The sequence below is a fragment of the Homarus americanus genome, unplaced genomic scaffold, assembly GCF_018991925.1.
Source record: "Homarus americanus isolate GMGI-L3 unplaced genomic scaffold, GMGI_Hamer_2.0 scaffold53225, whole genome shotgun sequence".
NCBI lineage: Eukaryota > Metazoa > Arthropoda > Malacostraca > Decapoda > Nephropidae > Homarus > Homarus americanus.
The window spans coordinates 1,594,686-1,610,878 of record NW_024750875.1 but is presented as its reverse complement, the minus strand read 5'-3'; the positions used below and the strand labels follow the sequence as shown (position 1 = coordinate 1,610,878).

The 16,193-nt window shown below is 38.1% G+C and overlaps 1 long non-coding RNA gene across 1 annotated transcript; it reads right to left on the bottom strand.

Moving 5' to 3' along the window:
* Window positions 1–7,360: 7,360 nt before the first annotated feature.
* On the bottom strand, window positions 7,361–12,159 carry LOC121854456. The gene is made up of 3 exons (XR_006086549.1): window positions 11,769–12,159; window positions 8,673–8,794; window positions 7,361–8,222 (listed from the first exon to the last, which is right to left on the bottom strand). It is a non-coding gene; the product is annotated as an uncharacterized LOC121854456 (long non-coding RNA).
* Between the last annotated feature and the right edge of the window lie 4,034 nt (window positions 12,160–16,193).

Here is a 16,193-nt window from a genome sequence, read left to right as displayed (position 1 = left end):
TTGCCACCAAGCTATTGTACTATTCCAGATGATACTAAATGTTACATAATACTTCCTCGAGATAAATGTATAGTATATATCATGTGCCTAAAAGAGAGCTCAGGTTCTCAACTGGCTCAGCCATGTTAATATTGTTATTATTATTCACTGGCATCTGTGTTTTTCTGACTAAATAAACTGTTTCAATTCGTGCACTATACCGCATAAACACCAAACTAACAATAAACTTCACTCTGCAGTATAGCTGATCATTTCCCAATATTTTGTACAATTGATAAAGTAAACAATGATACTTATTCTTAAACTCCGACACTTTCTAAATAACACGTCAAATTATCAAACGCGACCGACTTGCCCGATATCCAAGACGCCCGTAAACGGCCGTCCCCTTAACCCCCACTTCGCTGACCTTTCGTCCGACATTACGTAGAGCGACTTCGTGCTTTTGAGTTTGCACACACTACAAAACTATGAACGGATATCGAAGCCGTATGAACAATTTGCCACCTATAGTACTTTTACGGTTTATCCTCCGATCGATATTTCCACTTTTGCAAAACATTTTAACCCGCACAAATGACGTGAATGCCAAAGTTCCAATCGAATATAATTGAAAATGCTACAATCTATTTCCAACATACCATACTCTAATCTTGCCAGCAAAATGTTGCAAACGCCTAGTGATCGCAGACATCGTCTTGGATAAATTCACTGTCAATATGTATCAACTTCAAATCATCCTCCATCTTCACTTCGTCAGTATGGAAAAACAATAGTGCTAAAATTATATTTACAATTATCTACACTAAAACTAATACAAACAAAACATGGATAAATTTTAGACCTAAACAAATTAACATCATCATTACAACATTCTAACTCTACACGGATGACATGTGCATCACAAACCAGTCACAATACAATAATGATAGAGATCTTCTACAACCTCACCAACATATGTTAACAACTATCTATCTTCGTCCTGTCTTGAGAAGTATCTTCGCTCTGCGGTGGAGGAGCACTCTGTCCCGTGTGGAGGAGTATCTTCGTCCCGCTGCTGAGGAGTATCTTCGCCCAGTGTTGAGTCGTATCTTCGTCCCGCCTTGAGTAGTATCTTCGTCCCGTCTTGAGAAATATCTTCGTCCAGTGTTGAATAGTATCTTCGTCCCGTATTAAGAAGATCTTCGTCCAGTGTTGAGAAGTATATTCGTCCCGCGTTGAGGAGTATCTTCGTCCCATGTTGACGAGTATCTTCATCCAAAAGAAGTCAAAAAGGTTGTTAAACACCAGCTGTAGAATGTCTCCATTGATGTCTCTGACCCATAACTGAAACAAACAAATTACTGTAAAAATATATAACAAATTATAGAAAATCCCTTGGAAACCAACTAAAATATCTATCTTCATTCTTTGTATACCTGCACACACAGGAACATATCCATAAACTCTTGCCATCCAAAACACACACAAGCATAACCACTACAATCAACAAACTATCACACAATAAAATGTCACACAAATTACTTCTGCTGCACACAGGTACCGACGTGACAGTATACAGTATCTATGAAATACCCACCGACTGTATCGCCTATAAATGACCTTATAGCAAATCAAACTAAACTAGAAGAAAAATGATCCTCCACCTGTGATGGTCTAACCGATGCAGAACTTCCTTGCCACCTAAAATACTAAACAATTCTGCAAACACTTAAGCAGACTTTTAGCTAATAATAAACCACACCAAAATAACAAACAAACCCACAATGACATTAAACTCTACAATGATGAAGACAAAGAAGCAACCTAAACAAAAGAATGGAAGATGCTCTTCAGATTGAGGACGAGAAAAGTATTTATTTGACAGAGGCCGCCTACACTTCAGAATGCCGAGAAATGGCAAGAACGAAACGCACGACAACTCTTTACCGCTTAACTCCATACAACCAATAACCGAACGTGAGCCACTGTGTCCAATACAGACAAAACACGCCTGCATTTACCAACAATACATAAAACCTGATAGGTACACTACTCTCACTAAAACAACTGCATCAAAACCAAAATATTCAACCAAGTGCTCGGCAAGATATCTCTGGACGTTCGTCGATAAATGCAAAAACACTACCAACACACTAAACATATAAGCCACACATAAAACAGCTTCACGAAGGGTACAGCGAATCGAAGCCTTGCTATTATCGCCTCACGCATACCAAGAAACAAACCTCCTCCCAATAAAAATGTAAACCAAGTCCTATGGGATGACAACAAATCACTCAACAGTCTAAGGTATAAAATGCTAGTTAAATTTTCCATCCCATTATAGACTGATCACCTTCACAACCATTTTTTATACAAATTGATCATATTTAAACTGAATATGACTGTTACCAAGGTGTATATATAACATTTAACTATAGAATAAACAAATTAAAAACAAATACCAGCCAAACCCCATTTTAGCCTCACTTTTAACTGATTATTTGTATGCAGAATGTATGTACAGGCTTACAATTAGTCTTAAAATATCAGTACTGCACATAAGGATAAATGAATCATTTACTATTGCTGCCAATAATCTCGCACACATACTAAATATTTCATTTACAAACACTTTTCGTCTTATTTCCAAACTAATATAAAACATGAACCCAGTGATTAGTTTAAAGCACGCACTGTATTTTCTGACATAAAAACAATAAGTGCATCGATGACGTGCAAGAGCCGGGAGACCGAGGGCCATTATGTCGAGAATGCTCGAATGTGACAACAGAGCTGCTTGTGTCAACAACGGGAACTGATAAAACCTTGGGAAATATAATAAACACTAAATATGCTGGATTAACTGTATCAAACTGCAACTGTTATTGCCACTTTACTGACAACAGGTAAAATACTGAAAAGAGACTGCAGGCCTCAAAATAACCACTCTACACATAAATCTCATACATCATATCAAAGATGAGCTTAGTGTTTCTTCGAGTCAAATGAAGCCGCTTATTCTCCCGGATAATTGCGCCGCCAAATACTACCCGGTGATAACTTTGAAAATAACTAGCCAAATCATTAAAATTATAAACAGTGACAACTAAATTGGAGTTCATTTGGCAGTTGTTGTTCATCTTATAGCAACTGAAGCCAAATAAATATCACTTACCATGTTTAATGATATTCACAAGATCCTATAAAAACCCACCTAACACACCTATTCTCCCAATAGCTTTGCAACAAATTAAGATGCGCTCCAATGTGCGCCTCCCGCCGCCGTCACCACTCCACGATGGGTAACTCGAACTCATTTTTGCTGCGCTCAAAAACGAGTGTATTATTTCGTGACTGCGCTATGTGTAAAGTGCCATTTGTAATACAGTAATCAATGGGACAGCTGCTGGCACGACACCTATGCTTCACGTCGGTGCTACCCGCCATAAAAGCCCTCTGTCAGAATTCAATACCATCGATCTGCCTCATTCCGTCGTGCCCGAATCGACCGAGGGGGACGACGGCACGGCGAAGGCGATGCAGTCGACGGCCGTTCTGACCGAGATTCCTAATGGTCCAAATCAAAGAACCGCGACGTTACAATGTGCAGAGAGCAAACATCACTGACAACTGCCCTTTCTTTTCCCCAAAACAGCTCGCCTGCATTTCCACAATGACCGCCGACAAATATGTACAATTATGGCAAACGACTGCAAGATGCCCGAGCTCGGTTCTCGCCGCAGAGATGTGTTATGCCCGAACACCTTGTCCACGACAAACTGGCGGGAATGGCCGTGCAACCCCGACCGTTGCATCCGGAGTCTGTAGGGCAGTAGCTAGTTTACACCAATGACCCACACAACACAATATGATCATAAACAGCCCCACAACAGGGAGAATCTTCACCCTTTATAACACAAAATTGACCTATAGTCAAGATACTCTAACACCTACTTTCAATGCAGAAAAATATGAGATAAATATATAGACTTTATCCTCCATTACAAACTACTACATTCTTTAACTCCCATTTTAATACTACTTTTCATATTGTATCCAACCCTTGTACAGTATACCAGATATATCACACTTTCACTTTTATATCTCCATGTTAAGAGAAGTACTCTCAATATAACACTTGTAATATCAATCCCTCTTCAGTTCTCACACACCTCCATTTCAACAAGCAACACCACCAAAAATCTTATTATGAGTAGCCTTTAATTCTCCTCGTTATCTTTACGTTCTACTCGTTTACTCGTCAATTCCTGTCTTATTCCTCTTTTAACCAATCGACACTTCCTTTAATATTTCATCAATATCGACGAATGGCTACGTAAACGACACGAGTCCCACTGCTCGGAAACGATTTACCGCTTAATAATCTCCAATCTCCCTTTAAAACTTTCAACTTCCTCACAAACTTCATACAAAGACACTAAGGCACACCCCATAGACATTCCTAATCTTCAAAGAACCATTACGTATATACCAGACAATCGACAAAAACCTCACAAACATATTACAATACAGAGTTATCAAAGATTCTAAACATACCTCCCATAGTTCAAGTGATGTCCTAACCGGGTCTATCGTGTCACTGGTCCACACAAAAATGATGTTTCTATCTTGTATATGGTGACTCTGACCCATAACTGGAAGGAACAAATTGTTGTTAAAAATTATACAAAGTCAGTTAGGCATGTAGATGATCCCTTGGGAACTAACTAAAATATCTGTGTACTTTCTATGTACAGTATACATTTGCCACACACACACTTTCCATTGGAAAATCATTTTAAAACAATATATATAACAATAATTATTTATTTTGATTTATTTGGCACTTTCTATATGTACAAGTTAAAACAAAATTAACAAAAACTACATACAGGTTCAAGCCTCCCTCCCACATCTGAGCAGAATATTTGAAATTACTCTACCATTATCTATATAAAAGTATTTCCTGTGTATTTTAACGGTTACTGCTACGAAGCATGCCCTCGACGCGCGGAGAGGGCCTAGTGGCCCTTATGAACGGACGTCAAATACCTAATAATAACGTCAAATACCTAATAATAATCTATTGAGGAACATCATTATGTCAAGCCCAACACACCCTAAAACAGGACAACTAGTGATCAATTCCAACAAGAGATTTCAAATAGTCTTTCAGACTATACCCTCAAAGACAACTGCAAGTAGCCTTAAACCAAATCCCACATCCGAGTCTACAGTGCTAACTACTGACCACTATATAATCCAAATGCAAACACTGTGGACTGTATGACAAGTCTACCCTACAATGAGTCCCCAAATCTGCTGTACCAAGCATTCAGTTGCCTAAAACAGTTAGCAGGAACATCCACCACGCCAAAGACGTGACTGGAACTAAGTAGTCTTGTTATCCGAATGTACAGCAGAGGAACCACATACTAAGTCAGTGGGCACGGAATCTTAGCTCGCCTAAGTGTCCCTTTAATCGGTCTGTGGTTGAACCGATATGCCGCTTTCTAATTCTCTGCAACGTAAACCCCGTCGCTGCCGGTCCGAAACCGAAATCGACTCAGAGCGGAGCCTCGCGGAGGCTTTGTGACGGTCTACCCATTTATCACGCCACAACCCCGCCAATACCTGTTATTTCTATTACGATTTTCTATAACACGATATTTTACAAGAACACAATTATCGTTATAGCAGAACTACCTGTACAGTATATACGTTACTGTAACAACTTTTTACATTTTTAACACCGCTGAACACTGTATTCTTGCCGATTTTGTTCTGATACAGCACTGCACAACACAAATTGTATGAAAAAACACCAGCTAGTGAGGAACAACCTTCTAGAATGGCAGCAGAATATGAACCAACGGATCGAACTAGGCTGCCCACACGCCTGGCACGTGGGGATGACTTCGGAACAGATGCAATTTCGGAATGCCCCAATAATTTATTCCGGACGGGACGGAGTGATTTGAGGAGTTTCGCGAATTTTCTCTATATTTTCCAGAAAATGCCGAATTTCAAACTCGGAAAATCGTTCACAAGCCGAATCGAGATAAATTTTCTGAAATAATTCCTTGTACAGTATAGAGATAACTGCCATTCAGCGATAACTTCCATGTACTGTGACTCTTTTGCTAACTTTTGACTGGCTATAAACAGATCATAAAAATACATTTAATCAATAACATTATTCAAAACCTAACCTAACCTGACCTACTTTAGGTACAATTTCCCTTTAAGAAGATGAACAAACTCTTAAATGAACCAGAGCAAATTCTGTCATACAAGAAGTAGTTCCCATCTAGTTAGGGCACCAAAATTGAAAAGTTATTCCTAACAAAATTGGTTTTTGCCTTTTAAAGCTTAATCAGCAATTATCCTCAACTAGTATAAAACACACAATTACCCTATTTTATGGCATATAAGAGGCACCTTTTTTTCTGAAAAATAGTTAGATATTCATCCTACAACCTATATGTGAAGTTGCAGTCTCCAGTAGGCAAAATTCTACCTGGGCCAACTTCAGAATTAATAATACGTTACTGCTCACAAGATTTTTTTTTATTTCTTCAATTAATTGTAGCAAATTAATTACTGTAAACATAAAAGCTACATTTCTAACTATGGGTACTGGACTGACGTCGACAACCCGAGACGAATGACGTCCGTGTGTCAGACGCCTGACTCTCCGAGATACGAATAAACCCGTACATTAAAATACGTACCGTTAAAGGCTGGTGAGCTATAATGCAATATGCTGGGTATATATAGCTCTACTGTACTGTACATCCTTTATCTACAGGATTAAACTTGGACTCGCGAACAACCCTCTAGAACGTGACTCGTTTGTCGGTAGAGGAGCTCCCATATTGCTTTATAATCGTTGTGTACGGTCGCCCCCAAAAATATCAGTAGCCAAAGGGTCGATGTGATTCGGGGCTTTCCGAGCAATGTTACACAAACCGTTTTTGAAATGTTGGTAGCTAACATCCACGACCTTTGAACACGAATGAGTATAGATACGTTTTCCAATGACGTGAATCCTCCGATGCTTCCGATCGTATATTACGCGAATTAAGAGTACGTGTTGTAAATGGACACCGACGCCGTGCCAGTCATCGACAGGATCTTACATCGAATGGAGCGAGGAATTATCAGGGAGACATAACAAGATGAGATGTGCTATTATTGGCCTTCACGACGAGGGTATAAGTAACGCGGAGATAGCTCGGCCGACTGGAGCGAGCGAACCCACACAGTATCGCGATGGGTTAGGCTCCATGAAACAACTGGTGACACACTCCTTTCAAATCTTATTTTTTGGTGTTAAACCAATACCATTTACATATTAGTAATATTTGGTAGATCCCATTTAGACCAATATATAGTAAAGTATTGTCTATTGCTGTAACTGTTCACTCTAATATTGAGTACTATTTGTTTAGTCACTCTTCATAAATCAGACGTATCGTCAACAACACGAGTAAGTATATTATGCAACTCGGTATGAATGAAACTCTGTTACTACGACATAGTGGTGAAATGTCCGCCTTGAGGTATGTCTCGGTTATGATATTCCGAAACTCTTCCATTCTATGTACATTTCGGTGTTATTGTAATCGACAGTCAGTGGCCTGTTTACATATGCCTTGCTTCTAACCAGCACAATAAATATACTGTACAGTATTAGTATAGCTTAATGGATTTCTTGTTATATTGAAGTATCTAGTATGCCATACAAGGACGACTCCCTCCCCCAATCTCTAGTTGTTGCTGATATGGTGAGCAGTGTACCAACTTATGCTGATGCACTGGGGCTCATATCAAAGTATTTCATCTACCATTTCAAATTTTACCAATAGAAAATCTATCAATACTTTTTTGGGGGACTGAACATAATTTGAGGGAAGGTTTTTTTATTGTAGAAAAGTATTTTGGCTTTTATAATGTGAGTCTACAGGAAAATTTATTTGATTTACAATAGATTTTTAAGGCACAGTACTCTTAAAAACTGGGGAATGTCTGTAAAACCTTCCTAATATTCAAAGTACCAGAACAATATTAAATAAAATACCATACAGTACTTTAGGTCCACTTAACTTCAGGTCCAGTTCACTTAAGGTCCACTTAACTTCAGGTACAGTTAACTTTATGTCCAGCCAACTTCATTCTAATTCACATCAGGTCCAAAGGGTCAGGTCCATTTTAGGCAGTGACGGAGAAAGTGCCTGAAAATATTACGTACGATAAAGTACTGTACCACTGTTACTGTGTAAAAATTCAAACTTGTACTAAGTAGTCTTCTTCACAACTATGCAAATAAAAGTTCAATTAACTGAAGTGAAACATAACATACAAGTAGATAAAAGTATAAAAAGTAGCACAGTAATTGATAAACAATGAAATTATGCTTTGAAAACGAAGCTAAATATTATTAATATACTATATACTGTACTTTAGAAAAAACACAAAATAAAGTCACATTCAAAATTTTGTATGGGATGGAAAACGTGAATCTGGGCCATATTTTGAGATGTCACGTACCTCCGACACAATGGGACATGACTTTAGACACACAAACATTTACATAAATATGGACACACATTTTTATGTACTACACTCAGCTTGTACACCTAATGACAACAACATGATGTCAAGTAGCAGAAAGTGAGTCTTACCTCCCACACGTCAGCAGTGTTTCGCCGGTTGACGTTAACGGTGTCATATACGAGCCCGGACGGTCTGTACAGTTAAGTCTGAACTAGTTACACAGATATGTGTTGTTGGTCCTTGAAGCATCCTGGAAAACACAGTAAAACTACTGTATTATATTATAGGTAGGGGTTATTACATCAGTATCTGCCAGAATAACCACTGGATATTTGACCGGGATCTAAAATCAAACTGCAGTATATACTTTTGGCCAGAGAAAATTCTACAATTAATTAATACTGTAGTGTAATGACTAGTTTATGCCCACAACCATCCCGACTACAATCCCATTAAAATCGCATACAATTCCCGCAGGTCCCGGTCAAATAGCCGATGGTTATTTGGCCTGGAATCCGGGTCAAATTACTTCGTATACGTGGAGAAATTAATTACTCGAATAGGTTTTTCGGTATTATTATCATTTTGCTAATACAGCGAATTTAGGTTAGGTTAAGTTAGGTTGACATTATTCTGACCTTCGGAAAATAAGTGCTTCATCGAAACGATAATTTTACCTATTTTTATTTTGTATTTTTTCTAATAAATAGATATGACCTTCATTTCCATTTACACTACCAACAGCTATGAATATTCCAAAGTGAGTTAGCCTTTGAACATATGGGGTTAAAAAAAATAAATAAAAATTGAAAACCTAACCTAACCTTTTGTGGTGGACGTGCAAAAACTGATTCGGTTAAACCCGGTTTCATACGCATCCAATAGTGTTTGCATTTCGTGGATGGGACCAACACAGGACAAAGCTTCGACAATATTGACAGATTTTTATTTCACTACCAAAAGTACACGGATTTTTAACATTCACAGGTATCTCTGTTACCTAACCCCGCGTATGTTAAGGGCCGACTGTACTTTACTTATTATTCTTTTTTCTCTAGCTATGATCATAAATCACTTGTAGTGGGCAGGTGCATGAAGAATGAGGGAAATTGGGGGAAAGCACGGGAAAAATGATCACACGACACTAAAATGACGTATCGCCGTGCTTTATGCGAATAATTACCTATTTGCCGTAAATACCCCTCCGAAAAATCTGCCTATTCGCCGCGTCGTGTTTGTTTATAACTGAGCCGTTGAGTCCGAGCATACTCTCGTATCCACAAAATTACAAATTATACCATGACAAAATTACTTTCATTGGAACCACATATCAAAATAAGTATGTTCTGTTTAATATGGCAGGTCCACCCCCTGGCTAGGAAGTTAGGTAAGGTTAGGTAGGTCTCTTTGCTTGGTTATAATAGGTCAAGTTATACAGTACTGTACTGTATTAGCTTCTACTAAATGGAGCCTCTTTTAAAATACCTTATAATATGAACACCTGTGGAAAAAACAAAGAAAATCAAACTCATCCCGGTAACTGAGTGGCCGTATATCCATAACGGCTCAATTATAAAGGAAATGAAGGTCAGATTTGCTCCAAACACAATACAGTATACAATAGGAAAACTAATATTTGTTATTTCACTTGTTGCCACTAAACGAATCTCGGGAATTTTATAGTTACAATCTTCAATGGCATTTATGGTGCAAACTATATATAAGCGAGATATTTAACATTTTACTGTATTACGTACCATGTTCGTACAAGCCGGTACACACCCAGGTCAGGTTAGGTTAGGTTAGGTTAGGTTAGGTTAGGTTAGTTTAGGTTGGTTAGGTGAAATCCAAAACTATTTTTCCGATGGGTTTTTGTGTTTTGAACACTTTTTACCTTAATTCTTATAGCTCTAGTTCCTGAGATGTGAGGGGGGTGGGAGGGGGGGATTTTTTACAAGTGAACAACAATGAATTTTTTTTTTGAGCAATGTGTTTTTCCGGTGCTTAAAATTACCTAACCTCCCTGGTTTATTTAAGTCATTTGCGAGGGAAACATCATAGATGAAAATTGGGTTAATATTCGTCCATTGGCTGTTTGCAGGTTCCCGCCATGTTTACCTGAGGTTATACTCCTCGCTTAGTTGTCTCCTCCTTACCTCCTCCTCTTAGGTTAGGTAGGTTGATTGCTTCCTTTAGAATGAGAAAATTTATTTTTGCATTTTTTTCAAATTTGACCTCCATTTTTTTTTTTTTTTTTGCAATTAGCAGTTTCGGTATTATTTTACTTTCAGACATAGCGCCCCCCAAAGTTGTAACCAACTGAATCAATTCGATCTTGCTAATCTGGGTGAAATGGATAATTGATTTTAAGTAGTTTTCAGTCTTTGAGATGTTATCTGCACATCGTGCATGCACAATGTTGACTGAAATCATCCACTCGGCACGCCCCAAAATTTTAAACTACTGAAACATTTAGGTTAGTTTAAGCTAGGCCTACCCAGGGTCTGCCCCCAGTTAGGGGTCAGGTTAGGTCTCCCGGGGGTCCAGGGGCAGAGTCCCCGGGTAGGCATTAGGTTGGGTTTTGTTAGGTCAGATGACTCGTTTTCTCCCCCACCCAAAAACCTTGATTTCCCAGACTCTCCCCCATTAATTTTTTTGGGGGGGCGGCAAAAACTAGTAATTTTTAAAACACACCAAAATACAATAGAAAAACATATTGGTCAACCCCAACGGACTCGTGTCTTAAAGTAAAAATTTACCGCAGTTTGTTAAAAATTAAAATGTTTTTATTTTGCAAAAACCGCTACTTTGCAAGAGAGTTTATCAGATTTGGGTAATACATTGAAAAGGTCGAAAAAAACCTATTCTCGTACAAAACCTGAGGAGAGCCAATGGACAAATATTTACCTACAAGTTTCTTAACATTATCTAAATCATCGGAACAACACATTCTTCAACAAAACATCCGTGCCCTACCTCAAAAATTATTGGTTTGCACCAGAAATGAAGGTCAAATTCGTTCATAACATCAGAAACCATCAGTAAAACATACTTTCAACTTTGATGTCACATAGTGGAAACAAGTTAAAATTTACTGATACAGTTTGTCACCACCACCACTCGACAACCCTACATAATGGACTAAATTAACCATTAAATAAACTTTGTCCTACCGTAATAACACACCAACAACTACTCTGAATTATTAAAGTTATATATCTTACCGATGCTTTAGGAGGATATTTTCAGGGCTCTCGGGTCGTTGTACACTTGATCCGTCCTCTATCTTGGTTCTCTGTCTAGTGGCTCTTCTGGTGATGGATCCCTGAACCACCAGATGAGAAACTCTCCCCTGTACCCCGTGATGAAGGTTTAGTTGCGCTGCTAACTCATAGATGGCGCTTACCTCCACAACATTCCTTATTACTTTTTTACGTTGAAAATGTAAAATCGCCATTTGAATAATCATTTACTACCATTTAAATAAAACTATATTAGTATTTAAGATAATCTGTCAACATAAAAGGAGTTTTTGGTGTGAAATAACTGAAAAACGTAAAGAATTCACGATTTCAACAAGAAGGAAAATGTTACTTCGTTCTTGGGGAACTAAAGAAAATTACATATATTGGGATAATTAAAGCGAATTATGGATCTAATACAGAGCTACAAACTATGAAGTATTTTAACTATATTCACTAACAATACTGTACGTTAGTAAAGCTTATACTGTATGTTGGTGGTACTTATATACGACCTGGAGGACTTAAATACTGCCTGGTTTACTTAAAGAGTGTGAAACTTATTTAGATTCTGTGTGAAATTGAAGTATTTTTTGTTCCTTTTCTGGAGCAGATACTTGTCATGATCTTAGATAAAGCGTCTCATAATCTGTAGTTTGCTTCAAAGGATAAAAGCCGCCCCATTTCTAAGAGGCCAATTAATTCTATATTATATTTAGGAATGCATAAAAGGAACCCAGGCGGACACTTGTTGAATACGTTTATTTTATTACGAACCTTAAACACTTTTGAATATTTACATGAGCTAATGAGTGAACATTACCTACAGATTCAGATGTGTATTTGTGTGAAAGAAATGACAAGTTTAGAGAAACTTCCAATTCTCATAATCTTTCAAAGGAAAATCAAGTGTTATCTGACTTTTGAAGTTTTGATATATCCACAAACTACCTCCCGACTCTGTAAAGCAGCTAATGGTAGGTACACTTGTTTGACTCCCGGTAAAACCATTCATTAATCTCTATAGTGAAAAGTTAAAAAAAACGATAAATAGAAAAATTATAAAATTAGCAATAGAAAGGAGATAATCAAGTGTTGTTTTTTTTTTGGTTTTTAGAAAAATTAAATAAAAATGAAAGGGCTTAAAGAATTGCACGGTGATTCAGTAATTAACCTAGTTAGGGGATTCCCGCCAAAATCCAGAGCCTCCCCCCAACCCCCACCCAGCCACGGTCCTTAAATACTCTGGGGGCCGAGGCAAGAGGGCAGTTCTGATCACTACCCCAGCTGAGTTTTTTCAAGGTGATTTAAGGATATACAACTCTTCAGTTCTTGTGAGTAATTTTTTGTTGTTATTTTTGTGTTGTTTTGGATTTATTTTACTTGGCTATTTTAGTGTTATTTGGGTTTTATTATTATGTATGATTGATGTTGTTTTTGCTCTTATTTACTGTATTTAATTCTAATTCTTTTATTTCAGGGCTCCAGCTTCGGGTGATTATTGATTTTGTTTTAAGAAGATGGTTATCGTCTGGCTCCCGGTGAACTTGGTCTAATTCAGCTTTAACCAGAATAAGATAACTTGCCTTGGTAATGTGGTCAACTAATGACGAACCTGGTGTAGTTGGGATGATTTTGTGGAGATTTTTATTTAAGGAATAATTGATCTGCTTGTTTATAAAATAAATTTTAATTGAAACAGAAACTTTATTTCTTGCCCTTTATCTATTGAGTAAACTCTTGGTTTAAACCACACACTAAGCTATGGTTGAATGTGAATTTCCCTTGATATAAGGCGGCTCGTGAGGTAAGGAAAAAAGGCGGCTCGTGAGGTAAGGAAAAAAGGCGGCTCGTGAGGTAAGGAAAAAAGGCGGCTCGTGAGGTAAGGAAAAAAGGCGGCTCGTGAGGTAAGGAAAAAAGGCGGCTCGTGAGGTAAGGATACGTAGGTAGACTCTCGTTTGAATTTATGAAATTCCCTCTAAATAATTTTGGATCACTTGCGCTCCCCTAAACAAAACCAGTTACTTTATTTAAGGAACGTGTGGGTTGACTACTCAATACTAGCCATCCTAAAATAAACCAGGTAAGGTTAAAATAATCCCCCCAACCTCCAGCTCAATACACCTACTCTGTAGCTAAGAGATTTGTAAACTATAACCAACATTAATCCTCCCGTAACTTTCCACCACCCTTATCTACGTACATTGTTAGCTGGTGTAATTTTTTTTTTTTAACTGGTACTAATCGTAAGTGGTCCTCAGCCTTGGCAGTAATTAAAGGCATTGCCATTACATAAAACCTTAATTGCCAGTGATATGCTTGTCAGCAACTCGGTCGGTCACGTCTGTTAAACGGTTAAGTACTGGGCATGCCCTGGCTCCTGAATGTGTCTTGACCTACTCCAGTGTTGGTCACTGGTTTAAGAGCTCCAGCTCGTGCCATCCTAACATGTGCAGGGAGGGTAATGAGCCAGGTATCCTTATTCCACTAGGCATCCTTGGCCACTTGGTCAAACCTGCACACGTCTGGTTCAGTAGCTGCATTCAAAACCTGGAAGCTCGAGTAACCGAATTGAAAGTTTACTACATGACAGAGCACTGGTCGTGATCCAAATTCTCCAACAGTTATAATTGTTTCACTAAATCTTATGTTTGTCGAATTTCCTGCACCTTTTAAAGAGCTTTTCAAGTTTCCCTAGTTTAACTCCAAATAGACAGGCATTTTGAATCCCATGTTTCCCTTCCCAATTAAGTCCTTATACAGGTTAACTTTCCTAATGTCTGTTTCACTGGCGGAATACACAAGGTTGGTATGCTTTTTATTTATTTTTTATGCACCCGTTCCCTGCTACCACTGACCGGACTTGAGAGAATAAACGAGGAACATAGGTTCAAAAAATGCATTTATTACAACCTCGCACATCAACCATGTAAATGTCCACTGATCGGCTCGTTAGCCGATTGGGCGATTTGTTACGCACTGTTGGCAAGTACTAGGACCAGATGGGGTGACGGGAGTATGCAATAGTTACTGCCTCCACACGTATGTTCACATATTCACACCCATGCACTCCAGTTTTCTTATTTTATAGTTTTATATATACTTTATTTCTAAGCCAGTTTAGAGTACTGTACAGTTGTAATTTTTGCTCTGTATTATATAAAACCGTTTTACTTGGGTAGACTAGAGTAATATCCCGATTGATTTACGTGTATTTACATAATCAAACTTGAATTATTTGAAGAGAACAATTATTTGTTAAAATATCAAGACCATCTCCGAAACATTTATCACTTCTAAACTAAAATAGTGATATTCCCGTTAGCCAGAAAAATCGATGCAGAACTTTTCTGGGAATGAGATATTTCTGGGAAACGAGAAGACTCGAAGCCAGAAAATGTTTCTTCCCCGGAACTTTCCGGGTAAAGGAAAAATGTTCTCGAAAGTTCCAGAAAATGTGCCAGATTTTCATCTCGTATCAGGAAAAAAATCCCCCATCCCCGGAATTTAACGGGTATTGGAAAAAAAATTAAAATCTGATTTTTCAGGAAAATGTGCCCCTCAAAAAATTTTTCCCAAAACCGGATTTTTACAGAAAATTCCGGTTTTGGGAACAATTTTGAGAAAAAACCAATTCCGGCTATCGGAGAGTTCCGGCTAAGGGAGAGATTATTGTATCGTGACAAAAATGATAATTGGGGTACCATACCCAAATTTGTCCATAAGGTATTAAATTCAATATTTGCAATTTCACGGTTCGCCGCAGTTTCCAAGAACGAAACCCACGTGAATACGGAGGGATAAGCATATTTTCGTTGTGGTATTTTTAATAAATGTGGAATGCTTACTTGGTGCATGGATTGAGGACCAAGAGAAGGCTAAGAGTCTGTTTGCAAATTTAAACCAGGAACAATGCACTAGTTCTGATGAAAAACTCTTTAATGCCAGCAAATGGTAGTTTGGGTGTAAAAAAAACAAAAATGTTCAGGCCTACACAACATTAAAATGGTAGGTGAAGTAACCAGTGCTGATACTGAGGCTGCTAAAAATTATCCTCCTGAACTAAAAGCTATAATTAAGGCTGATGGATGCACACCACAGCAAGTGTACAATGTTGATAAAACGGGCATCTTTTGGAAGTGTATACCTGCGGGAACATTTATTTCAACAGGAGAAAACAGCTCCTTGGTTTCAGGCTTCCAAAGATCGTGTAATGCTCCTGTCATGGGGTAATGCAGCAGGAGATTTCAAACTAATGCCCATGATTGTGTACCACTCAGATTATCCCAGGGCTTTCAAAGAATATGGCAAATCTATGTTCCTATAATATGGCACTCCAATAGAAAAGAATGGATGACTGGCAGCCTCTTCCAAGACTGGTTTACAACCTATTTCTCTCCTGTAGTA